This window comes from Dasypus novemcinctus, chromosome 9, assembly GCF_030445035.2.
Source record: "Dasypus novemcinctus isolate mDasNov1 chromosome 9, mDasNov1.1.hap2, whole genome shotgun sequence".
NCBI classification, from domain to species: domain Eukaryota; kingdom Metazoa; phylum Chordata; class Mammalia; order Cingulata; family Dasypodidae; genus Dasypus; species Dasypus novemcinctus.
Genome location: NC_080681.1, coordinates 14,576,857 through 14,604,544, shown reverse-complemented (window position 1 = coordinate 14,604,544; position 27,688 = coordinate 14,576,857). Strand labels below are relative to the sequence as shown.

Here is a 27,688-nt window from a genome sequence, read left to right as displayed (position 1 = left end):
AGCGGTTCCCGCCGAGGTGATAGGGCCAGCGTGCTTCCGTGCCAGCCCTCGGTTGGTCCAGGGAGGACTGACAAAGGTCGCGTTTCCGCTTTTGGCGGCGGGTGGTTGCTAGGGGCGCTCGGGACCAGAGGCGTGCGGTGAGAGCTCGCCTATTAGAGGATTTAAACCCGCGCTAGCATTGACAACCGGGAGAGCCTGTACGGACATTTGGGCTACCAGCACTGACTTAATAGGTACTTCGCCGGCTCCCACAACCCCAGCCAGAGAGCATCTACTCTTTTCTCCGTGCTCACCACTCGCTCAGCTCTTCGCGGGATTCCCCCGGTATCGGACGCAGGCGCGGTCTTGGTCCTCGGTGTCGTGACTATGGCTCCAGGACTCGATTTGGGCGGAATAGGCGCTGTGGGCGAGTCCATTCACTTCAGTCAACCCCTAACTGCAACTGGTTTGTTGATACAAGTTGGTAGGTTTTAGTCAGAAAGTCTTAAGGTCTCCGCATGCTTAAGCTCTTCCTTCGACGGCTTTCTCCCCGTGCAGGTTTCACGATCTGGTGACCCAGAGCTCTGGATCCGGGCTTCCGAGGGTTCACTGCTTTTTCAATCATTCGTGAAGAATTGACTGTCGTGTCATCTTTTTCTGTGATCTTGCTTCCCTTCACTAAGGGAATAACTTCACAGTCACATAGAAACACTAAATGAATTATTTGTTCAAGAAAGATAGCTGGTTAAGTCATTTCGTGGGCAGTATATGACAAAGGGAAATGCGAGGGATACATTTCTAGTTATTAATAGCCTTTCCTGGTCTGTATCTGTTGAGTAAAAATACGTGGCCCTAGATTAGGTTTGTAAGTCACCAAGGCATTTCAAGGATGGGGGATATGTAGCGATATGCCTTTTGGGTATTAATGTTTGTTTTTGCCATCATTTATGTCATTTAGTTCCCGTTTTCCTTCATGAATTCAATTAGAATTTGGTTTTGTGGTCCCAAACCAATCAAATGTTTGGCACTAATAAAATTGAGAAGGAATTCCAAGGAGCAAGCCTCAGAGATCTGGTACATTGCTAAGGAAAGAGTAGTAACCATTAGCTTTCTTGCCAGCTAATGTGGCCTTTCTTTTGGGAAATGGTTATAAATTCACTGTACTTGCTCTTCATAAGTTTTTTTGAAATTATTGTATAGGTAGTTAAGCATGTTTCTTGAACACCCGGGAATGCAAAGTGCTCTGCAATCCCCTACATTATAAGATAGAGTGATAAATTGTCTCACAGAATGTGTGAATCACTCTGGGTAAATGTTTTTGTCCCCTACATATCATAAATTCAGGGTAGCAAAGGTAGCTGGATGTGGGTAAGAAGGGAAATCTTGTTTTCCCAAGAGAGTGCATCATAGCATAACAATTCAGCACCTAACATAATGTCTTGCCCATAAATGCTCAATAAATAATTATTTCATTAAAAAGTTAAGCCAGGGGGAAACGGACTTTGGCCCAGTGGTTAGGGCGTCCGTCTACCATATGGGAGGTCCGCGGTTCAAACCCCGGGCCTCCTTGACCCGTGTGGAGCTGGCCATGTGCAGCGCTGATGTGCGCAAGGAGTGCCGTGCCACGCAGGGGTGTCCCTCGCGTGGGGGAGCCCCACGCGCAAGGAGTGCGCCCCGTAAGGAGAGCCGCCCAGCGTGAAAAGAAAGAGCAGCCTGCCCAGGAATGGCACCGCCCACACTTCCCGTGCCGCTGAGCCGCTGACGACAACAGAAGCGGACAAAGAAACAAGACACAGCAAATAGACACCAAGAACAGACAACCAGGGGAGGGGGGGAAATTAAATAAATAAATAAATCTTTAAAAAAAAAAAAAAAAAAAAAAAAAAGTTAAGCCAGGTGTCCCTCTGAGAAAAATAATAAAGAAGCCAAAGAATATAGAAAGGAAAGGAATGTAGTAAAAACCTGAGAGAATGATCTAGACCTATAAACTAAGAAAGGTATATAAACATTTTGGGGCACTAGGTACATAGATTCTGGAGCAAAATAAACTGTGGCAGAATAGTGAGGGAGGACTGGAAGCATTGCCCAAATAAAGGAATCAATAAGAATGAATCCCCAAACTGGGTTCTTTATATAAGTGCCTAACTTGTAAATATTTCTGACCATATACTAAATATGCTTTTTAAAAAAATGCCTGCAAGTGTGTCACTGTCTTGATGACAAATTATAAGGAGAGCTAGGGAAGAAAAGGTTTGGACAATGTTCCCAAAACCATAACCATAAAGAGAACACTTAGTGCTTTGAGTGGTAGCTGCAGAAGCAGGGACCTGACTGCTGGACAGCTACTGTGATAAACTACCTTAAAAAAAAAGTAATTTTAAAAAACTTGTGGTGTCTCTTTGAAAGAAATAAAATGAGAGGTTAACCTGAAAAGTAATGTAATTGAAAAGTGGGTTCTTTGAGCGCCAGTACCCTATGTCTTTTTCAATCTAGGACCTGGCATAAGGTATATACTCTAGAAATATTTGTTTGTTTTTTTTTTTTAAAGATTTATTTTTTATTTTATTTAATTCCTCTCCCCTCCCCCGGTTGTCTGTTTTCTGTGTCTTTTTTTGCTGCGTCTTGTTTCTTTGTCCGCTTCTGATGTTGTCAGCGGCACGGGAAGTGTGGGCGGCGCCATTCCTCGGCAGGCTGCTCCCTCCTTCGCGCTGGGCGGCTCTCCTTATGGGTGCACTCCTTGCGCGTGGGGCTCCCCTACGCGGGGGACACCCCTGTGTAGCACAGCACTCCTTGCGCATCAGCACTGCGCTTGGGCCAGCTCCGCACGGGTCAAGGAGGCCTGGGGCTTGAACCACGGACCTCCCATATGGTAGACTGACGCCCTAACCACTGGGCCAAAGTCCGTTTCCTTGAAATATTTGTTGAATAAATAAACAAGTATTTATTGATTGCTATAAACATACTGGTTACATAGAGATTAATATATGTATGAATTGGAGAAGTAAAATGAGAAGAAATTCCAGTATTTCAGATTACTATTCTTATCATTTAAAACTAGTCTTTTCTTCTATTAAAGGAGCAGAATTTTGTTGATCACAGCCTTTTTAGGTGAAATACTGAGAGACTTTCTCCCTGGACAAAGCAGGTCATTTGGCCGTTAATGAAAGTTCTGCATTCACCCTCAGAACTAGAGTTCTTAGATATTTTGCTGCTTTTTTTGCACAATTTTGCAAAGGATGGGAAATGATCACCTAATTGAAAGCTGCTGTTTATTGTTACTTTAGAGATGAAAAACAGATTTAAAATATATCACAATAAAGCATAATACTTTACAAACTGTAGAATAAAAACCTTGCCATTCCACTGGAAGTAAATGAAATAGTTTGGTAAAGTTAATAACCCAGTAAATATTGTTAGCAAATGTCATATAGGATCACTTTATGTTAGAAAATGGCAAAAGATACATTTAAGTGGAGAATTTTTTTTCTCCCCACCCCCACCGTGGTTGTCTGTTCTTTGTGTCTATTTGCTGTGTCTTGTTTCTTTGTCTGCTTCTGTTGTTGTCAGTGGCACCGGAATCTGTGTTTCTTTTTGTTGCGTCATCTTGTTGTGTCAGCTCTCCGTGTGCATGGCACCATTCCTGGGCAGTGTGCACTTTCTTTCGCGTTGGGTGGTTCTCCTTACGGGGCGCATTCCTTGTGCGTGGGGCTCCCCTACGCGGGGGACACCCCTGCGTGGCAGGGCACTCCTTGAGTGCATCAGCACTGCGCATGGGCCAGCTCCACATGGGTCAAGGAGGCCCGGGGTTTGAACCGCATACCTCCCATGTGGTAGACGGATGCCCTAACTACTGGGCCAAGTCCATTTCCCTAAGTGGGGAATTTTAAAAGTGATTTCAGATCAAAGTCCCTTTCTTCTTCCTAAAAGTATGTCTCCCAATCTATCCATTCATATTTTATCTGTAGCAGCTATAATTTGCTACTTGCATAAAAAGATATTTTAGTTTTGGTTGCTGCACCCCATATGTGATTTTTTACCTCAATCATTTTGCAAGAATATTTTTTAAATAGCAAAGGTTTTTAGCGTAAAGATATTGGAAGGCTTAACCAGCTTTGATTTTTGCAAAGCCCTCAAGAAATAATTGTCCAGTCCTGGTCAGTGACTGAGTACAGCAGGGGTTCTAATGCACGCCTATTCCTGCAAAACTTGGCACTCTTCTAATAGGCAACTTTGGTTCAAGGAGTACCCATCAGCCTGGCTGAAACTCTCTTAGGCCTGTGCTGCATGCTCTCTTAGACTATCTGCCCAACTCTTCCTTCTTTACCTTCTCCCTCATAGGTGTCAGACCTACATCACTGTCTTCAGGCTTTCCCACCTTCTGCTCCCTCCTCTTTTACCCTTCTCAGAAAATTTCCCCAATAAGTCTCCTTGCATGTCAAATCCCACTTGGTATCTGATTTTCAGAGAAACCAAACTAACAGACATGGGGCCAGGAGAGATCCAAAAAAGCAGATACTAAGTTAGGGTTTCAGGACTGGCTCACTTGCTATTCAGTGGGCAAACAGCATCCCATCCTGGGTAGTATGGGTGCATGGGTAGTTCCTAGCACAAGATGGTGGCCCAATTCTTAAAGAGTTCATTGGTGGCAACCTGGGAAGACATTCCATGGAGGGGAAAGCCCTTGCAGGTACAGTTTCAGACATTTGAAATATACGGGGATGAACAGTGCCTATGAGGACAGTGGAGTTGGCTGGTTACTGCTAAATTCTGTTGACACTCTGAAGAGAGATAATGAGAAACTAAGGGTCCCCTTGGCTAAGTGTGAGAGACAGAGGACCTCTTTTTAGTAGCTTACAAAGAGGCTTTTATCTCCTGCAGTGGAAAAGCTGACACAGTTGAGCTGCAGACTCAGGACATGAAACTTAGAATCACAGAGCTACAGAAACATTTAAATGCACAGCCAAAGCATATCAGGGTTCTGGCTGGGTAAACCTCAGACTCTGAAACAAGGGATGGGACATTACGAATGAACATTCTCAAGAATGTTAGCTTGGCAGACCTCTGAAGTTTCCAAGTTTGCAGAAGTGACGTTAGTAAGAGCTCCCCATGTTGGAAAAGGCAGAGCCTCTCCTCCCACAAGACAGCACAGAAGTTGCCCCTATCTCCTGTCCTGGCTGTCAGGCCATTAGCTAGAATTAAACGCTAACACAATCCTGCTGGCAACATGCTGAGTCTAATAAAGGAGGAGAGAGAGTATACACAAAGTAGTATAAGAATTAGCTCACATATACAGGCAAAAGCCAGGGGAGTACATCTGGGATTGGATTTATTTTTTGTTTTTGTTTTTGTTTTTGGATAAAGTCTTGTTTTATTGAATGATTCATTTATGTAATTGCTGAGGTCCTTATATACAGGCCAGAGTAGGGGAGCTCTATTTCTTGGTCTCTTCCTTCTTTGACAGAGTCTTGATAAGCTCCTTCTTCTTGGCCTGGAGCTGCTTCTCACATTGCTTGCATGCCTCCTTGGCCTTGGACCTGCAGGCCTCAGCCTGATCAGCCAGGAGCTTCTTACACACCTTGTCTGATGGATGTGTTCTCTGAGAATCCACTTGTTCTTGAACACATTCCCTTTCACCTTCAGGTACAGGCTGTGATACATGTGGCAGTCAGTTTTCTTAGATTCATGGTATTTTTTGAGCTGCTGGCACAGAATTTTTATTTTCCTTATCCAGGTTGCCTTCTCAGGCATTCAAGCATTGGCAATATTCTGTTGCTTACCTATGCCCATCTGCCTGCCCTTTGGTTACACCAAGGTGTCTTTCTGGCATCAAGCCCAGGAATGGACAGTCACTGCCAGTGGATGATCAGCCCGTCTTTGATCAGCTTCCAAATCTGCTGACAGGAGTTGGTATTGGTGATTTCATAGGTTTCATTGGGGTCCAGTCACACATTCTTGCCACAGCAGAGGATGCTGGAGGCAAGCCTCTTCTGAAGCCTGAGCATACTCATGGCTACGGCCAAAAGGAAAGAACTCTGGGATTGAGTTTTGAGGTTGCTTGATCAAGGGGCCTGGCATATAAGACTGGGTAATGAATAATTCATTGACTTGGGGGTGCTTTCTTGGGACATAGGATTTAACACCTGGAAAGGACTTTAGAGGTTGCTACGAACTCACTGCTTGGTGGGGAGCTCTTAGAAACCTGGAAAGTGTGATGACTAATGCTGAGTAAAGAAGAAATGTCTGTTCTGTTCTGGCTTATGGTAGAGAAATGAATAAAGAGGTAGAGAAAAGTGGGCATGCTGGAATGGATGTAATATGTGAGGCCAGAAGACCTATCAGAAGAACGTGTTCCACAGGTGGGCCCAGCAGACACAAAATTCACTACAGCCATCAGAAACACTGGTGAATGGGGCAAGGCATCACTAAGAAGTTTTCTGTAGTCCTGTGCTTGACTGCAGGAGAGACAGTCACAGAACTGGTTGATTAATAACTGTAGGAATGATCCTTCTCCTCCCCTCACCTCCCAGTAATAGAGGCCAGATTGTAGCACTTAGTTACCAGAACCCAGAAGCTACAATTACCATAAAGACCAGCAATATCTAGCAAGAATGGCAGCCAAGAGGTCTTGGCCCTATAGGGAGTTGTAGAACTGGTTATAGAGCTTGGTATCCTTAGGGGCAAAAAACAGGCAAGTTAACATATACGTCTAGAAAAAGGCAAAAATGAAGGAGCTGGAGACTAAGAAAGGTCGCCACCCCCAAGTCAGTATCTCTTGTTCAATTCCTGAATCTAAGCCACTTTTCATATCTGAAACCTGTTGACTCTCAAGGTGTCCAGTTTCTAGAAAGAAAGAACCTGCAGCACTGAAGCAAGTATATATGTAATGATTCCTCCAGTCTTTCTACTATGGCCATTTACGTGGGGACAGGGGGATAAGCAGACAATCTGAGGACTCTTGGACTTGACTCTGAGTTCACACTGATGTCCTGAGACCCAAAGCACCATCATAGCACCCTGTTTATTATCTTAGGGAAGCTGGGTAATAAATAAAGTCTATCTGACATCTGGCTCATAGTGGGCCCACTGAGTCTTTAGACCCACCCAGTGATCATCTCTCCAGTTCCCAAGGGTGTCATCTAGAGCTGATATACTTGACAGAGTAAGACCCTCTTTAGCTCCTTCACCTGTGACATAAGAGTCATCAGAATGGGAAAGGTCGAGTGAAAATACCAGAAAATAACCCCCCACCCCCAGCCAGCATAGTAAATACAAAACAACATCACCTACCAGGGGTATGGTAGAGATGAGTGCTGCTATTTAAGACCTAAAGGATGTGGAGGTAGGGAGAATGGTCCTTATCATATCTCCATTTAATTAGCCAGCCGGGCCTCTGCAGTAATCAGATGGAAGCTGGAGAAAGACTGCAGACTACTGCAGGCTCAAGCAAGTAATAGCCCCAATCACACTGGTGGTTTTATTGTTAGAGCAGATTAATATGGCATCAGGTACATTGTAGATGGCCAGTGATTTGTTGAATGCATTCTTTCCCATTCTGATGAGGAAAGAACATCAGAAACAATCTACCTTCATGTGGGACATAAAATAATCATTTACAGTTTTGCCTAAAGGCTATGTTAACTCACTGCCCTCTGTCGTAATATAGTCCAAAGAGAGCTGGACCTCCTGGACGTCCCACAGACTATCACATTGATTCCATTACATTGATGATATTATGGGGGCCAGACAGGACAAGCAAGAAATGACCAGTATGCTGGAGACCTTGGTAAGGCACATGTGCTCCAGAGAGTAGGAGAAAATGCTACAATGATTCAAGAACCTGCTGCTTCAGTGAAGTTTTTAAGAATCCAGTGGCCAGAGGTATGTCCATATATCCCTCCAAAGTAAAAGAGAGATTGTTACATCTTGCATCCCTTACCAAAAAAGGCACAGTGCCACCTATGTCTCTTTATGTCCTAGTGCAAAACATTCCACACCTAGGAATACCAGTCTAGCCCAAACACCAGGTGACATTTTAGATTCCAGGCACAGAGCAGGAAAAGTGCTCTTCAGAAGGTCCAAATTGCAGTAGAAGCATCTCTGCCACTTAGGCCATATATTCTCATAGACTCTGTTGTGTTGTAGGTGTCAGAGGTGGGAAAACATGCCGTTTGGAACTTATTTTCCCAGTGGGAAAATTGCAATGTAGTCCATGGGATTCTGGAGCAAGACCATATCTTCTGTAATAGAGAATGATTTACCTTTTGAGTATCTATTTTCATTTGCTAAAGACTGCCAAGGCAAATATTCCCAGAGATGGGTTGGCTTTGACAATGGGATTTATTAACTTATAAGCTTAAAGTTCCAAGACTGAGGAAAACATCCAAATCAAGGCATCAGGTGACGCTCTCTCCCCAAGGACACAGCTGCTAGTGACCCTGGACTCCTGTCACATGGCAGGGCACAGTGGCGGTGTTTGCGGGCTTCTGCCTTCTCCTCCAGGCTCTGTTGCTTTCAACTTCTGGCTGCTCCTTCTGTAGCTTTCTCTCTCCCAGGTTCCATTGATTTCAGCTTCTTGCTTTCATGGCATTCTCTCTCAGCTTCTGTGTGTTCCTCTATGAGATCCTGGCTCTTTTCTCTTTGCTCTTGTCCTCCAAATTCATCCAGTTTATAAAGGACCTCAGAAGATCAAGACCCATTCTGGGTCATACCTTGTGAGAAATCTAATCAAAGGCCCAAAACTGAATGGATTTAATCAAAAGGTCTCACCCACAGGAATAGATTAGGTCTAAGGACATGATCTTTTCTGGGGTACATACAGTTTCAAACTACTTTAGTAGCCTAGTGTGATATTGGGCCTTGCTCAGACAGAACACTTGGCTATAGAGCACCAAGTAACCGTATGTCCAGAACTGCCTATTATGAGCTGGGATATATTGGTTCAGACAGATGCAGTAGCATTTCTTGTAAGATGGAAACGGAACATCGATGATCAAGCCCAAACATGAATAGAGAGCACTTGTAAGCTATACAACCTGGTATCCCCAACCCCCATGTCACCCAGGCTCATACCTAGTGCTGGGTTGGTGGTGGGTGGGGTTGCGGGGTGTTCTATATGACCAGCTGAAGGAGGAGAGTAAAAGCAAAGTTTGGTTTCTGGGTGGGTATTTCAGTTTCCCAGCTGCTAAAACAAATACCATACAATGGGTTTTCTTAGCAATGGGAATTCATTGGTTTACGGTTTTGAGGCTAGGAAAAGTCGAATATGACCTCATCAGCAAGATGATGCTTTCTCCTCGAAGATTGTGGCACTCTGGGGCTGGCCTCCTGCTTTCCTTGGCCCTTGGCTTTTCTGTCACAGGGCAGTGCATGTGGTAGTGGTGTCTCTTTTCTCTTCTGGGTTCCACTGACTTACAGCTTTTGGCTACTCTCTGTGGCTTCTCCTGTGTTCAATTTCCTTTGCTCATCAGGACTTCAGTCATACTGGATTAAGACCTACCCTCATTCAGTTATGGCAAACCTTAACTAAAAACATCTTCAAAGGCACTGTTTACGAATGAGTTCACACCCACAGGATCAGAGGTTGGGACCTGAGCATGCCTTTTGTGGGAGACATGATTCAATCCCTAACAGTGACTCAACGTGGTATGTGGGTGCATAGATGGTGGCTGCATTATAGTTACATTTTTCAGATGGCTTTGAAAATCAGTGGGAAAGGGTAAATTTTTCCAATGGGAGCTGCAAGCATTGTCCCTGGTCATCTACTTTGTATATAAGGAAAAGTAGACAGAAGTGAAAATACAAACAGATTCCTTAGCAGTGGCCAATGGCCTAGCCCTCTGATAGGATGCCTGGAAGGAAAAGTCTGGAAGATCAAAGGTGTTTGGGGTAAGGTCATATGTATGTATATTCAGGAGCGGTTTTGAAATGTGAAGGTTTCCACTAGGGAAGAGGAACCAAATGACTTGCCAGGAGGTGGATGTGGCTCAGGTGGCTGAGCTCCCACCTACCACCTGGGAGGTCCCTGGTTTGTTCCCAGTGCCTCCTGGAGAGGACAGCGAGCTGGCATGGCAGGCAGGCATGGCAAGCTGACACAGCAGGATGGCACAACAAGAGACACAAGAAGAAAAGGCATGGTGGGAGACTCAGCAAAGCAGGGAGCAGAGGTTCCCAGTGCCTCCTAAAGAAGACAGCTGCACTGATGTAACAGGAAGGTGCAGTGAGCTGACACAACAAAATGATGCAACAAGAGACACGGGGAGGAAAACATAATGAGAGGTGCAGCAAAGCAGGGAGCGGAAGTGGCTCAAGCAATTGGGCACCTCCCTCCCACATCGGGGGTCCTGGGTTCAACTCCCAGTGTCTCCTGGGGAGTCAGGGAAGACAGACAGACACAGCAGATGCAGGTGGCAAGTGGGTGGGGAGAAATAGATGAATAAAATTAATCTTGAAAAAAAAAAAGATTTGCCAGTGGGCATTACCAGCCTTCATCATTGGCCACCTTGGAAATTCCTGCCCACTGAGCCTCATCCAGCACCACTATCTAGAGCTTATGTAATGACCGAACCATGGACATAGAATCCCACGTAACACAGCTTTCAACCAGGGGACTTGCTTCACAGGTTGATAGAAGCAGACATATGATATAAATGCAGTGAAATAGGTGCTAATAAAGGTATGTATAAAGTAATATGAGGAATGGGGGTGAATCTGGGGAAGGGAAGACTTTCCAGGTATGAAGGGGTGAAGCAATGTGCCATGTGGTATAGGCATAAAAATGATCAGAGAATGGAGGACATTTCTTCTCAGCCTTCCTTCCTAGATCTTCTTCCTTTCTCCCCTTAAGTTTTGTTTTTTGTTTTTTTTTTTAAAGATTTATTTATTTATTTAATTTCCCCCCCTCCCCTGGTTGTCTGTTCTTGGTGTCTATTTGCTGCATCTTGTTTTTTTGTCCGCTTCTGTTGTCGTCAGCGGCACAGGAAGTGTGGGCGGCGCCATTCCTGGGCAGGCTGCTCTTTCTTTTCACGCTGGGCGGCTCTCCTCACGGGCGCACTTGCACGTGGGGCTCCCCCACGCGGGGGACACCCTTGCGTGGCACGGCACTCCTTGCGCGCATCAGCACTGCGCATGGCCAGCTGCACACGGGTCAAGGAGGCCCGGGGTTTGAACCGCGGACCTCCCATATGGTAGACGGACGCCCTAACCACTGGGTCAAAGTCTGTTTCCCTCCCCTTAAGTTTTGATTCCTCAGGGTTCTGTCCTTGGCTTCTGTTTTTCACTCACCTCAAGCAATTTCGTCCACTCCTTCGTTTGTCACTATCGTATGTAAGTTAGTCATTCCAAAATTGAGATCTACAGCTTCTACCTCTCTTTTGAGCTCCAGACCAAATATCACAAAACCCACCTCAAGGATTTTGCCTCCACACTTGTCCCTTCTCTCTCCTGCATCACCAATTTTTCCTCCATTCTTTGTCCTTTGACACCATATCTACATCACTTCTCTGCTCCCCTTTAGAGAGTGAAACTTCTGCTTTTCTTTCTATTGTATCTTAGCCTACTCCAGTGTGGCTTTTTATCCCCATTACTCCTGAGATTGCTCTTATCAAAGTCACCAATAACTTTGATGTTGCCAAATCCAGTTTTCAACTTACTTGACTTAATAGTAACATTTGACTAGTTGATTATTCCCTCTTTCTTGAAAGACCATCTTTGCCTGGCTTTCACCCTCTACTGATTTTCTTCCCACCTCACTGGCCACTCCTCAGTCTCTTTGTTTGATCTTCTCTCTGTTTGATCTTCTCAACCTTTAAGTATTGGAGTATTCTATTGCTCCATTCTCAGACTTCTACTCATTGTTTTGTTTACAACTAATTTCTTAGAAAATCTTACCTAATTCTATAATTTTAAATATCAATCTATATGCTATTGACTTCAAAAATGCTTATCTCCAGCCTCAACCTCTCCCCTGAACTCCAGATTCATATCTCTAGTAGCAACTCTACTTGGATGTTTAATGGTATTCCAAACTGAACATATCCAAAACAAATCTCTTTGTTCCCTGCCTCCCAGTTTCCCTCATCTCATTAAATGACTCTATCATTCACCCTATTGCTCAGACCAGAAATGCTGGGATCATCACTGATTCCTCTCTTTTTCTAATGCCCTCACTCAATCCATCAGCACATCCATCAGCCCTGCCTTCAAAATATACTGGAATAATCTGATCAATGCTCACTACCTCAATTGCTGCTACTTGTTAAAATCACCATTATCTTTCTCCTCGATCCTTTTTGGCTAACTGGCTGCTCTGCCTCCACTCTTCCCTTCTTTGTCTATTCAGAGTGATCCTTTTACAATGTAAGTTAAGACATGTTGCTCCCCTGTTCAATCCCTCCATTGAGTCACATCGCACTTAAAATAAAATCCAAAGCTTTTTCCATGATCTACAAGGCCCTTCTGATCTTGCCTCTTGCTTTATTCTGACCTGATCTCCTCCCTGCTCCCCTTCCTCTTTTCTGTGTTTTAGCCACACTAGTCTTGTTGTTTCTCAAATATATGCCAAGCACAGGTCCACTTTTGGGCCTTTGCACTTGCTATTCACTCTGCCTGAAATAATCTTTCTCCAGATATTCACATGGCTTGTCTCCTCACAGCATTCTAATGTCCCCTTCTCAGGGAGACCACCCTATCTAAAATAACTCTTTCACTTGCTGTGCTTTTATGTCTTTTACTGTTTTATTTTCCTTCATAGTCTGTAACACTACAGGATTGTGTCATGTATCCTTTTGTTTATTTGATGTATTATCTGCCTCCCCTACTACAATGTAAGCTCCATAGAGGCATGGAATTTACCTGCTGGATTCAGTCAGCAAGGTCTAACTATTCTACTTCTTAAAAATCTCTTCAGTCTTTCTATTTCTACTACCTCCGCCTTAATGCAGTTGCCATCATCACTTGTTTGGTTTATTAAAGTATTCTCCCACTTGACTTTCTGCCTTCACCGTCCTCTCTCCAGGCCTTGCTCTCATGCTACTGCTGACTGGTGGTAGTATGGTTGATACTCATTCTTTTTTTTTTTTTTAAGATTTATTTATTTCACTCCCCTTCCCCCCTACCCCCATTGTCTGCTCTCTCTGTCTATTTGCTGTGTGTTCTTCTGCGCCCACTTGTATTATCAGGCAGCACTGGGAAACTACATCTCTTTTTTGTTGTTGTTGCATCATCTTGCTGCCTCAGCTCTCCGTTCGTGTGGCACCCCTCCTGGGCAGGCTGTGCTTTTTTCACATGGTGCAGCTCTTCTGAGAAGTCTGAGAGACTGAGATGGGAACATACCTCCTGCTCACCCTCCCAGATTTTGTCCTGAAGGCAGAGATTCCCTTGCAGACAGCTGGGACAGTGTGGGAAACAATTAAGTGGAAGCAGCCTGGAACACAGGACTACCCCCATTAAATCACTTAAGAAGGCATCCAAGAGGGGGGATGAGGTCTATTTTAAAGGGAATAGAGGGGGCATTCTCTAACTCCTGTAAACTGTAGTGGGGAATTCTTAGGGCCTCTAGCAAGCACGAGACTAGGAAAAGAAGCAGCCTCTCCAGCTCTGAATCCACATGGGCTCAGATAAGACAGACAGGACCCTGCACTTACCATTTGCCTTAGGATGATCTCGTTGATAGGAGGTTAAGCTCTGAAGGAGACCACCAACAAAAGCAGAGCCAATTTTCAAAGACAGTGAAAGATGCTGCTTGCTTTGGTTTCTTTGTTTTGGTTAGTTCCTAGCATTCAAGAAAATTTCTTTCATATCATTATCTGGACAAAAATTTAAGGAACAGCCAGTTCATGGACTAAACACCAGAGTTAACATTTTAAAATATTAAATGCACAGTATATAACAAAAGATTGCAAGACAAAAAAGAAATAGGAAATTATGGATCATCCAAAAGAAGCAAGATAAAAATCCAGAAACCATTAACAAAGAGGACACACTTTGGACTAAAGAGACTTTAAAATGATGAGCCTCAATATGTTCAAAGAGATAAAGGAAACCAGAGAAAGAACTAAAGGAAATGAGGAAAACAATGAATGAACAATATGGAGACAAGAAAGCAGGGATACAAAATATTTGATGTGCTGAAAAGAAGGGGTGAAAAATGCCAACCAAGAATTTTATATCTGGAAAGCCTTTCTGTCGAAAATGAGGGAGAATAAAGTTTATGGTCCTGCTCATTCTTTCTATGGCTCACCTCAATGTATCTGGAGTCTAGGCTTTCAGCATTATGTGTATTCTTCTTCAAAAATTCTATGCTTCAGCAATACTGAAGTGTTCACATATCCCATAAATCCCCTGTGCTTCTCTGCCTCTCTACCTTTGCTCTTCACTCCTCATTGAGGAATGAATTAGAACTTGGGTAATGGCAGTGGGATAGAAGGGAAAAAAAGATTTAAAAGAGTTATTTCAGAGATGCAAAGAATAAAACTTCACAATTGATATTATATTAGGGACCAAAGAGAGGGAAAAATTAATTATGATGACTGAGGTGTCAAGCCTGCTTGAATTCAATAGAATATAATTCTGGAAGGGGAAAATGATGAACCCCATCATTATCTGATATTGTTCTCTTGGTTTTTATTGTTCAAACAATAAAAAAAAAAATGAGGGAGAGGTTAAGACATTCCCAGATAAGCTGAAGAATTTAATTATCATTACACCTGCCCTATAAGCAAAGCTAAAGAGAATTCTTCAGAATGACAGGAAAAGACATTAGATAGTGTATCAAAGAAGAATAAAGAAATAAAAACCTCTGGTAAAGGTAACCATATGGGTATTTATAAAGGCCACTAGTACTGCATTGTATTGTTTGTTACATAATTTCACTTCTTCTTACAGATGCTAAGATGCAAATGCATAAAAAGTAATGATAGGAGTGGATGTGGCTCAAGCAGTTGAGTGCCCACCTACCACATGGGAAGTCCCAGGTTTGGTTCCCAGTGCCTCCTGAAAAAACAAAAACAAACAACAAGCAAAACGAACAATAAAACCAACTCAGGGAAGTCGATGTGGCTCAGTGGTTGAGTGCTGGCTACCCACATACAAGGTCCTAGGTTTGATCCCCGACCCGGGTACCTAAAAAAAAAAAAAGTAATGATAAATCAATGGTTTTAGACATACAGTGTACAAAGATATAATTTGTAGAAAGTACAAAAGTGGGAAGATTGAGAGGTAGAGGAACAGTGTAAGTATATGCTATTAAAGATAAGTTGGGATGGCAGACTTGGCCCAGTGGTTAGGGCATCTGCCTACCACATGGGAGGTCCACGGTTCAAACCCCGGGCCTCCTTGACCCGTGTGGAGCTGGCCCATGTGCAGTGCTGATGCGCGCAAGGAGTGCCCTGCCACACAGGGGTGTCCCCCACATAGGGGAGCCCCACACGCAAGGAGTGTGCCCCGTAAGGAGAGCCGCCCAGCGCAAAAGAAAGTGCAGCCTGCCCAGGAATGGCGCCGCACACACGGAGAGCTGACACAACAAGATGACACAACAAAAAGAAACATAGATTCCCAGTGCTGCTGACAACAGAAGCGGACAAACAAGATGCAGCAAATAGACACAGTGAACAGACAACCGGGGTGGGGGGAAGGGGAGAGAAATAAATAAATAAATTAATTAAAAAAAAAAAAGATAAGTTGGTATCAAATCAAATATGATTGTAATATATTTAAGATGTTAAATTTTAACCCAGGTTAATCACAAAGAAAATACTAGAAAAGTATATTTAGATAGAAATGAAGAAAAAGAACGAAGAAAGAAAGAAGGAAATGAGGGGAAGCAGATGTGGCTGAAGTGATAGGGCTTCCGCCTACCGTATGGGAGGACCCGGACTCAATCCCTGGGGCCTCCTGGTAAAAAAGAAGAAGAGAAAACATGCCTGCACAGCAAGCCAGTGTCCATGTGGCAAGCCGAGTGCCCGCGCAGCTAGCCAGGTGCCCACGTGGTGAGCTGAGTGCCCACATGGGTGCCTGCACAGCAAGCTGAGTGCCCATGCGAGTGCCCACGTGGTGAGTCTAGTGCCCGTGAGGTGAGCCAAGTGCCTGCATGGAGAGCTGAGTGCCCGTATGGTGAGCCGAAGCCTGCATGAGTGCCCACACGGCGAGCAAGAGCCCTCGTGGTGAGCCAAGTGCCTGTGTGGTGAGCCAGTGCCCACACAAATGAGTCACACAGCAAGATGATGTCACAACAAAAAAGAGACAAAGGGGAGCGTCAAGGTGAAGTGCAGCAGAGACTAGGAACTGAGGTGGTGCAATTGACAGGGAACCTCTCCCCACATCCGAGGTCCCCAGGATGGAATCCTGGTGAGTCCCAGAGGAGAAAGACAAGAAGAGAAGACAAAAAGAGAAATAGATACAGAAGACCACACAGCAAATGGACACAGACAGCAAAAACAGCAGGGCAGGGATGGGGGGAGAAAACAAAAAGAAAGAAATGAGAAGGAACTTAATATAATACAAAAAAACCCCACAAATAAAAACATGGTAGTAGGCATTAATGGAAGAATTAACTGTCAAAAAATATATAAAGGGAAGCGGATTTGGCTCAATTGATAGAGCCATATCAGAGCCATATGTCTACCATATGGAGGGTCCAGGGTTCTATACCCAGGGCCTCCTGACCCATGTGGAGCTGGCCCATGTGCAGCGCTGCTACGCACAAGGAGTGCCGTGACACACAGGGGTGTCCCCGACGTAGGGGAGCCCCACTCGCAAGGAGTGCGCCTCTCAAGGAGAGCCACTCTGTGCAAAAAAAGTGCAGCCTGTCCAGGAGTGGCACCGCACACACAGAGCACTGAGGCAGCAAGATGATGCAACAAAAAGAGACAGATTCCCAGTGCCGCTGACAAGAATGCAAGCAGACACAGAAGAACACACAGTGAATGGACACAGAGAGCAGACAGTGGGGGGCGGGTGGGGGGAAGAGGAGAGAAATAAAATAAATAAAATATAAGTTTGTTGACTTACAAACAAAAAAATAGAAAAATGGCAAAAGAAAGTACTGCATTATCAGTAGTTACTTTTAAACTTAGGTTAAACTCCCTAGTCAAAAGGTAGATATTGGCAGAATGAATTTTAAAAAAGCATGAGCCAACTATATGCTGTTTACAAAAGACTCACTTTAAATTCAAAGATATAAGTAGGTCAAAAGTGAAAGGATGGAAAAAAAAATACCATGCATACCAAAAGAGACAAGGGAAGCTATGCTAATATCAGATAAAAATTACTTTTTTTGGGAAACGGACTTGGCCCAGTGGTTGGGGCGTCCGTCTACCACATGGGAGGTCCGCGGTTCAAACCCCGGGCCTCCTTGACCCGTGTGGAGCTGGCCCATGCGCAGTGCTGATGCGCAAGGAGTGCCCTGCCACGCAGGGGTGTCCCCCGCGGGGGGGAGCCCCACGCGCAAGGAGTGCGCCCCGTAGGGAGAGCCGCCCAGCGCGAAAGAAAGTGCAGCCTGCCCAGGAATGGCACCGCCCATACTTCCCATGCCGCTGACGACAACAGAAGCGGACAAAGAAACAAGACATGTGTCTATTTAGACACAGAGAACAGACAACCGGGGGGGGGGGGGGGGGGGAATTAAATAAATAAATAAATCTTAAAAAATATTTAATTTTAAGTCAAAAATTCTTATGAGGGATGAAAAGAGTAATTGTATACTAATAAAGGGGTCAATTCAACAAGACATAACATTTATAAATTTACATGCACCTAATAATGGAGCTGCAGAATATTTGAAGCACATATTAGCAGATTTGAAGGCAAAAATAGATGTTCCCTTATCAACAGTAGGAGATTTTGATACATAAGTTTCAATAATGAATAGAATATCTCGATAGATCAATAAAGAAGTAGAAAATTTGGACAAAACTCTAAACCAGCTAGACCTAATAGACATATATAGAACATTTACCCAACAGCAGCAGAAACACAGTTCTTGTTGAGTGCATATGGATCATTCTCCAGGATAGTTCATATCTTTGGTCACAAAACAAGTCTCAATAAATTAAAAATAATCACACATTGCATCTATTCCAACCACAATGGAATGAATCTAGATATCAATAACAGAAGGAGAAATGGAAAATTTGTAAATATATGGAAATTAAATAACATTCTCTTAAATAACTAATGGGTCAAAGAAGAAATCATGAAGAAAATTAGGAAATATCTTGAGGCAAATGAAAATGAAAGCATAACATACCAAAACTAATGAGATGCAGCAAAGGCTCTACTGAGAAGGAAATTTATAGCTCTCGATGCTTACATTAAAAAAGAAGAAGGATCTCAAATCAAAAACCTTACCTCAAAACTAGAGGATCTAGAAAAAGAAGAACAAACTAAATTCAAAGTAAGCAGAAGAAATAACAAAGATTAGTGCAGAGGATAAAAACAAAAACCATAGAATCAACACAATCAAAAGTTGGTTCTTTGAAAAGATCCATAATATTGACAAATTTTAAGCTAAACTGATGAAGGGGGAAAGAAGAAAGCACAAATAACTAAAATCAGAAATGAAAAAAGGGGACTTTCCAACCCCAGGAAAATAAAAAGGACTATAAGAGGATACTATGGACAACTGTATACCAACAAATAAGACAACCCAAATGAAAACAGACAAATTTCTAAAAATATATTGACTCAAGAAAAAGTAGATCTCAGCAAACCACTAACTAGTAAAGAGATTGAGTCAGTAATCAAAAGCCTCCCAAAAAAGGTAAACCTAGGAAGAGATGGCTTCAGAGGTGAATTTTACCAAATATCCCAAGAAAAATTAACACCTATCCTGCTCAAACTCTTAGAAAAATTGAATAGAAGGGAACACTAACTCATTCTGTAAGGCCAACATCACCTGGTACCAAATCCACATGTGGCAGTTTGAGATTATTTACGAATCCCAGAAAAAGAGAGACTGTGTTTGTGAACTGGTCTGTTCCTCTGGGTATGATACACTTTGACTGAATTAAATACAAAGGTTTTAAGTTTACTTGATTAAATCAATTTAGGGCTTTTGATTGAACCACTTTAGAAGGGCATGACCGAGGGTTGAGTCCCTGCCCCCCTGGGTGGGCTGAAAAAGACGCTTACTCAAGAAGAAGAGAGAGAGAGACTTTTTTTTGAGGTACTGGGGTCCAGGGATTAAACCCGGGACCTCGTATGTAGGAAGCCGGTATGTAACCACTGAGCCACATCAACTTCCCTGAGTAGGTTTTATCATTTGTTTTGCTTCTCGTTTCTGTTTTTTTCAGAAGGCACCAGGAACCAAACCAGGGACCTCCCATGTGGGAGGCAGGCGCTCAACTGATTGCACCACATCCATTCCCAGAACTTTGTCAGTTTTTTTTTTAAAGATTTATTTTTATTTATTTAATTCCCCTCCCCTCCCCCGGTTGTCTGTTTTCTGTGTCTTTTTGCTGCGTCTTGTTTCTCTGTCCGCTTCTGTTGTCGTCAGCAGCACGGGAAAGTGTGGGCGGTGCCATTCCTCAGCAGGCTGCTCCCTCCTTCGCGCTGGGCGGCTCTATTATGGGTGCACTCCTTGTGCATGGGGCTCCCCTACGCGGGGAACACCCCTGTATGGCACGGCACTCCTTGCGCGCATCAGCACTGCGCATGGGCCAGCTCCACATGGGTCAAGGAGGCCCGGGGTTTGAACCGCGGGCCTCCCATGTGGTAGACGGACGCCCTATCCACTGGGCCAAAGTCCGTTTCCCAGAACTTTGTCAGTTTTGATACTGGATCCCCAGGGAGAGATGAGCCATTCACCTGATAGTTTGCTGCTGAGCAGCTGAGAAAGCCTGGAAAGAAATGAGCCCTATGCCAGACTGATATAGGAAGCCCTGAGAGACAAGCCCCATGCCAGCCTACAGCTGCCATCTTGCTTCAACACATGGCAACTGACTTTGGTGAGAAAGCAGCCTTGAGTTGGACTGTTTAGGGCTTCGGGACTGTAAGCTCTTACCCTAAATAAATAGCCTTTATAAAAGCCAACAGATTTCTGGTACTTTGCATCAGTACTCCTTTGGCTGACTAAAACACCAGATAAAATTACCACAAAAAAAGAAAACTGTGGACCAATATCCCTTATGAATATAGATGCAAAAAACCACAATAAAATACTCGCAAACCATATCTAAGACTGTTTTTACAAAACATAAATATAAATGTACTAGAGAGAAGGAAAAAGAATAGCAGCTATGTATGGCAGGGGAAGCATAGAGAGATTGAGAGGTGAGTTTTATTTGTTTGTTGTTTATTATGATTGGAATAATGAGAGTGCTCTAAGAATGACTGAAGTAATGAATGCACAAATATGTGATTACACAGAATACTGTTGATTATACACTTTAGATGGATCTATGCTTTAATATTTATCAATAAAATTGATTTGTTAACAAAAATACTAGCAAACTGAATCCACCAGCACATTACAAGAATTATACACCATAATCCAGTGTTATCTATCCCAAGTATGCAAGTGTGGTTCAACATAAGAAAATCAATGAATGTAATGCACCACATTAACAGAAAAAGGAAGGAAACCAAATGATCATCTCAATTGATGCAGAAAAGGCATTTGACAAAACCCAGCACCCCATCTTGATTTTAAATAAACACACTTAGAAAACTAGGAATAGAAGGAAACTTTCTCAACATGATAAAGGGGATATATGAAAAAAAAAATCACAGCTGACATTATACCCAATGATGAAAGACTGAAAACTTTCCCTCCAACAGCAGGAAAAAGAAAAGGATGTACACTGTCACCACTGTTATTCAACATTTTACTGGAAGTTCTAGCTAGAGCAATTTGACAACAGAAAGAAATAAAAGACACTCAAATTGTAAAGGAAGAAATAAAACATTATTTGCAAATGATATGATCATATAAACAGAAAAATCCTAAAAATTCCACTGCAAAGCAACTGGAATTAATAAATGAATTCAGCAACATGTCAGGGTGCAAGATCAACACACAAAATCAATAATGTTTCTATATACTAGTAATGAACAACCAGAAGAAATCAAGAAAAAATCCATTTGCAAGAGCAACTAAGAGAATCAAATATCTAGTAATAAATCTAACCAAGGATTTAAAGAACTTGTACACAGAAAACTATAAAGCATTGCTAAAAGAAATCAAAGACCTAAATAAATGGAAGGAATTCCACATTCATGGATTGGAAGATGCAATATTTTTTAAGATATTAATCTTACCCAAAGTGGTTTACAGATTCAAGGAAATCCCAATCAAAATTCCAATAGCCTTCTTTGCAGAAATGGAAAAGCCAAATGTCACAATTATATGGAAGGGTAAGAGACCCCAAATAGTCAAAGCCATCTTGAAAAAGAAGAATGAAGTTGGACTCATACTTCCCGATCTTAAAACTTATTACAAAGCCAACATAATCAAAACAGTATGGTAATGGCACAAGGACAGACATATGGACCAATAGAATAGATTTGAGTGTTCAGAAACCAACTCTCACGTTTATGGCCAACTGGTTTTTGACAATGGTACCAAATATGCTCAGTTGAGATAGAATTGTCTCTTCAACAAATGGTGCTGGGGAAACTGGATGTCCATATGCCAAAGAATGAAGTTGAGTCCCTATCTTACACCATATGGATCAAAATGGATCAAAGACCTAAATATAAGAACTAGAGCTATAAAACTCAGAGAAGAAAACATAGGGAAGCATCTTCAGGACTTTGTGTTATGCAATGGTTTCTTAGACTTCACACATAAAGCACAAGCAACAAAAGAAAAAAATAGATAAATGAAACCTTATCAAAATTCAAAACATTTTTGCATCAAAGGACTTATCATGAAGGTAAAAAAAGGCAACATCCTTAATGGGAGAAGGTATTTGGAAACCATATCTCTGATAAGGGTTTAATATCCAGAATATATAGAGAAATCCTACAATTCAACAACAAAAATACAACCCAATTTAAAAAGGAGCAAAAGATTTGAATATACATTTCTCCAAATAAGATATACAAATGTCCAAAAAGTGCATGAAAAGATGCTCAACATCATTTGCCATTAGGGAAATGCAATCAAAGCTACAATGAGATACCATTTCACATCCACTACAATTAGTTTTAAAATGGAAAATGACAAGTGTTGGAGAGGATGTGGAGAAATAGGAACATTTTATTCATTGTTGGTGGGAATGTAAAATGGTGCAGCCACTATGGAAGAAGTTCGATGGTTCCTCAGAAAGTTAAGTACAGAATTACATATGATCCAGCAATCCTACTTCTAGGTATATACATATACCAAATGAATTGAAAACAGGGACTCAAACAGATATTTGCACACTAATGTTCATAGTGGCATTATTCTCAAGTGCCAAAAGATGGAAATAACCCAAGTGTTCACCAACTTATGAGTGTATAAACAAAATGTGGTATATACACAATGGAATATTATTCACCATTAAAAAGGAATGAAATTCTGATGCATGCTACAACATGGGTAAATCTTGAGGATATCATGTTGAGTGAAATGTCAGACACAAAAGGACAAATGTTTTATTATCTCACTGATATGAAATAATTAGAATAGCAAATTCATAGAGTCAGAAACTAGAATATGTCACCAGGGGCCAATGTGGGGGTAGGGAATGGGAAGTTAATGCTTAAATTGTGCAGAGTTTCTAATTGGTTGGATTAATTGTATGTAAACATACAATTTCTCTTAATAAATAAATAAATAAGATATATCTTGGAGGTAAAGTTGATAGGACTTAATATACAGTAAATGTAGGGGAGAGGAAGGTAGATCCACAACTGAATGGCTGGTGGTATTAAAATGCAGCAGATTTGTCAGTTAGGATGAATATATGAGTGGGGATTTCAGAAGAGGGGTCTGGACAGGAAAAATAATTGAGAGCCTTGAACATACAGATTGTAAAGCCATAAGAGTTGATGATATGGCCTAGGAAGAAAGCGTAACATGAAAAGAGAAGAGGACTATGGCTGAGTCTTAAGAAACTTCAGTATTCTCAAAGACTGTGGAAAGGAGAATGAGCTTGCAAAGACTTAAAAAAAGGAGCCAGAGAGATGAGAAAACTAGCAAAATATAGTATCAAGGAAGGAAGAGTGTTCCTATTGAATTCAGTATCATGAAGGTTATCAGGGACCTTATCAAAAACAGTATTGATAGAATGGTGAGGATGGAAACCAGATTGAAGTGGACTGAAGAGTGAATTGGAGGAGAGGAAATAAGAGACATCATAGCCAATTATTGCAAGAAAATTGACTATGGGGTGGGTAGGAGTTAGGGCTGAAAGTAAGTTTGGATTCAGAGAGTTGGTTTGTGGCTATTTTTTCATAAGAGAACCTGGAGCATATTTTATTGCAGATGAGAAGAGCACTACAGAGTGAGGGAGAGACTGAAGAATGTGGACAGAATGTGGAATGATGCCAATGAGAAGTAGAGAGAGAATGGGAATCAAAGCATGAAGAAAGCCTGGATCAGAGTGGCATTCTTTAATTAGCCATGAGTAGTGCAGTTGCTGGTGAGACTATGAAAATAATTGGTTGCTGTGGAGTTGAGAAGAAATTCATTGGATTGGAGATAATGAGAACATGAAACCGAGAGGCCACATGGACCTTAACATTTCCCACGAGAATGGAAGAAGTTGAGTGGAAAGGAAGGCTATGAGCCAGGTGCTCCCAGATCTTTAGAGAATGAGGAAGAATGGTGAAGAGTTTGGGAAAAGGTGAAAGAGTGGATGACATGAACCTAAACACAAAAACAAATCCAAAAACACAAAAAACAGAGACTTATAAGAGGAAGAGGAAGTAACAAGGAGAAACAACCTAAATTTCCCATTAATTTTGCTTCAGATAATGAGGATATCCAAGAATGTCTTTGGGCTTTCCAAGTTAAACAGGCTCACAGAAATTCCAGCCCTGCTCTTCCAGACTAAGCCAGTCTGCTGTGGCATAATGAAGGCAGGGCAACCTGCAGACTCAGGCCCAAACTGTGGGAAACTGAAATGGAATAAGAGCAGGAACTGCGAGGCTATACTAAAAGCTCCAGTATAGGTAGAACGATGATCAGTGTTGAAGGACTGACTAATGGAAAAAGGTGGGAGAGCCTGAAGAAACATCTCTGATTTAGAATGGGTAGGTCTTGGTACTTTAGATATGCTGATGAAGGAAAGAAAATGCCTCATGTTTTCCTTCTTGGAATATCTAAACTTTGCAGCTACAGCATATGTAGTAGGAAAAAATAGTGGTACCTTTAAAAGAGATGAGAAATAAGGGAAGTGACTTAAAACAGTGGTGGGAAGGAGAAGGTCCCATCTGACCACAGATAAGCCACTTGTGCCTAATTAAGAATTGACTACATATCCTAAGGGGAAATCCCTTCTCTTTCTCTTCTCTTCTGATTGTGTCAATCCTTTTCCTATCCCCTGTTAGAAACACTGTCTTCACAGTTCTCCAGAGGTTTCATGCTATTTCATTCTCTGATGATTTGCAAATGTTTTTCTTCCTGGAATACTGTTCCTCCCTTCTTGATTCCTGTCCTCCCTCCCTCTACCCAGTGCCCCAAACACCACTCCACCAGAATCATCATTCTAAGTCCTTTGCAGTTTTCAGGAGTCAATTTGAATTTTACTTCCTCTAGTAAAGCTTTCCTAAATCAGTTTGGATGTCTCTCTACTATGGTCACTTAGAACTCCATGCAGACAACTCATATGTGTGTGTGTGCATGTGTGTATACATGTATATAATTAATATATTCCAAAATTACTGATTTTCTCATATATTTACCCCACTAAATTGGAAATTCCTTGAGGATAGGAATAATATGTTATTTAACTTTTAATTCTTGTGCTTAGTCCAGTGGCTGGACAGTAGGTGTTCAATAAATGTTGAATTAGTAATTGAATGAATGCTCCCTAGTCAAAACTTGATCTCTTTGGGACCAGGCTTCAAATGTTGTGCTTTTGTGTCTATCACTAGTAACTACTAGTTACTAGTGCCTAAATAGCAACAGGTTTGTATGTCACTAAGACTTTGTATATACAGGTAACAGAATTATACTCAAATGGACTAAGAAAATTAAGGGAATTTATTGATACACATTACTAAAAAGTCCAAAAGTGTATAGGTTCAGGCATTGTTGTGGGAAACTGGCTTACCTGTTCCTTATTGTAAATGTTGCACCTGTTCTATTTAGATGATGCAGTTGTTCCTTATTATTGTAGATGATGTTACAGTTCTAATAACAAACAGCTGCTTGGTAGTTTCCAATAAATATGAGGTGGAAACTAGAATCAGAGTCGAGGCTCTCAGTTCCAGAAGCTGTGAGTCCCTGGTCCCATCTTTATCTCCTCTTTTGTGTCTTTCTCTCTGTCCTTTATTTCATAAAGTTCTGTGTCACCTTCCCTTCAAGCCAACCTATTCTGAGTTGATGGCAGCAACTGGTGCCCAACGTGGTGCACGAAGGGAAGAAGGCTCGCAGCAACTGGCGCCAGAAAAGGGACCTGAAGGGAAGAAGCATTGCCTTGAGCAAAACTAAAGTTGGAGTAAAGGCGCAGAGCCCCGAGTGGTTTGGAAAACCTTCAAAGTCCTTGAGTGTTTGCTTGTATTTCCCCAGGAGATGGAGAATGTCCTGTGTGGGTACCAGCTCGACAGATAAAGCCATACCATGAACACCAAGAGACGAGGAAAGTTCCTGTGGAACTCAGAACCTCTGGTCACGCAGGTGGAGAGACAAATGCTAGAAACTGCACAGCTGGGTTTTATTCCAAAGACTAGAATGGCTTTACATCAAAGCAGCTAAACTACAGGACTTGTTCATCATAAAGCAAGTATGACTTGGGGACAGAAAGAGATTAAGAAGGAAGTTGAGAGGATGGAAACTGGAAAAGTAATGTTGGATTATGAAAGGAAGCAATGAAGAAATTCTAGGTTAATAGATTTGGAACTGCTTTTGTGTTTGTTCAATGTCAGTGTGTGTGGTTGTAATTGTTTCAGTGTGTGATTGTTCAAGGAAAAGGAAAAAAGAAGTAGAAAAAGGGAGGGAGAGTTAGAAAAAGGGAGGGAGAGTTAGTAAAAGGGAGGGAGAGTTAGAAAAAGGGAGGGAGAGTTAGAAAAAGGGAGGGAGAGTTAGAAAAAGGGAGGGAGAGAGATGACAGAAAAAGGGAGGGAGGGAGATGACAGAAAAAGGGAGGGAGAGTTAGAAAAAGGGAGGGAGGGAGATGACAGAAAAAGGGAGGGAGGGAGATGACAGAAAAAGGGAGGGAGGGAGATGACAGAAAAAGGGAGGGAGGGAGATGACAGAAAAAGGGAGGGAGGGAGATGACAGAAAAAGGGAGGAAGGAATAAATGGGATATAAAAGTTAAGTGAATATTGAAAAAGGTAAAAAGTTTGTGGGAATGCTAACTGAAGTGTCATAAGGTGTATTTTTTAAATGGTTAGTGTTATCAGAAATGGAGATAGGTGGGACTGAACTAGTATGCATATAGCAAGTGGTAAAAGTATTGTGGTAGCATTCAGTGAGATGTGTTTTGTAAAAGTAAAACAAGCCTGAATGAATACAAAAAGTGCAAAAACTGTGTGAAAAGGTCAGCGATGGACTTTTGTAGTTCTTCAAGGCTTTCTGAAGCCTTGACGGCAATGAATCTGGCTGCATAGAAGAAACCTGTGGCAGTGACCCCACTAAGAAGCCTCAGAGACGATGGTATCTTAAGGGCCTGGAATAGGCCAACAAGTGGGAGAAGCTGTAAGGTCCCTGCTACTCTATCAAATTCTTAAATGTTGTTTGGTTGGTAAGACAAAACTGTATCATCTGCTACAATTGATAAAGTACAATGCTTTCTCATGTTAATGGAACTTGTAATATGGTTGGAATACTAAAAATCTTTTATCCCTCGTTGAGATGTGTTAATTAGAAAAGGTCCTTCATGGGAGTAGGAGGACCTCCAGCAGGCTGCTTTAAAAAATAAAAAAAGAGGGAGAAGGTGGATATTGACTTAGCCTGTGAATGGAATGTGGCCCCAGGTCCAGTGAAGATGCTGAGAGCACTATACAAACTGGGCAAAATGAGATCGTTTTGGATCAAGTACTGCCTATACAGCCTTGCCAGTCGGGAATATTAAGCCCATGAGAAATAAAAGTCTGTTCATTAAATGTCTGCTAGTTGGAAGTCTTGTTTATTGCTGCAGTTATGGATTATGTATAAAATGCTTGAATACTAATCAAAACTTTAATAATGTAACATATACTTAAGTGATTTGACGAACTGTAAGTGATATAGAAATGTAACTTGTTGAATGTATATATATAAATCTCTTGTGTTAAGTTTGAACAATCCTGGGACTGAATGTATTGAGAAAAAATTTAATGAGTATTATTCAAACCTAAAAGTGAAACTATCACTCAGGAAGCTTTGTTAATCAGTGAAACGTCATTTGCGTAGACTTTGCAAAAACAAAAAAGGGGAAATGTGGGAAACTGGCTTACCTGTTTCTTATTGTAAATGTTGTACCTGTTCTATTGTAGGTGATGCAGTTGTTTCTTATTATTGTAGATGATGTTGCAGTTCAGATAGCAAACAGCTGCTTGGTAGTTTCCAATAAATACGAGGTGGAAACTAGGGTCGAGGCTCTCAGTTCCAGAAGCTGTGAGTCCCCGGTCCCATCCTTA

At 42.1% G+C, this 27,688-nt stretch overlaps 1 long non-coding RNA gene and 1 pseudogene across 1 annotated transcript; one reads left to right on the top strand and one right to left on the bottom strand.

Annotated features, from left to right (window-relative positions):
• The first annotated feature begins 95 nt into the window (after window positions 1-95).
• Window positions 96-27,688, top strand: LOC131279695 (uncharacterized). Its single transcript, XR_009187098.1, has 2 exons — window positions 96-233; window positions 25,637-27,688. It is a non-coding gene; the product is annotated as an uncharacterized lncRNA (long non-coding RNA).
• Window positions 5,411-5,987, bottom strand: LOC101445517 (large ribosomal subunit protein eL19-like; annotated as a pseudogene).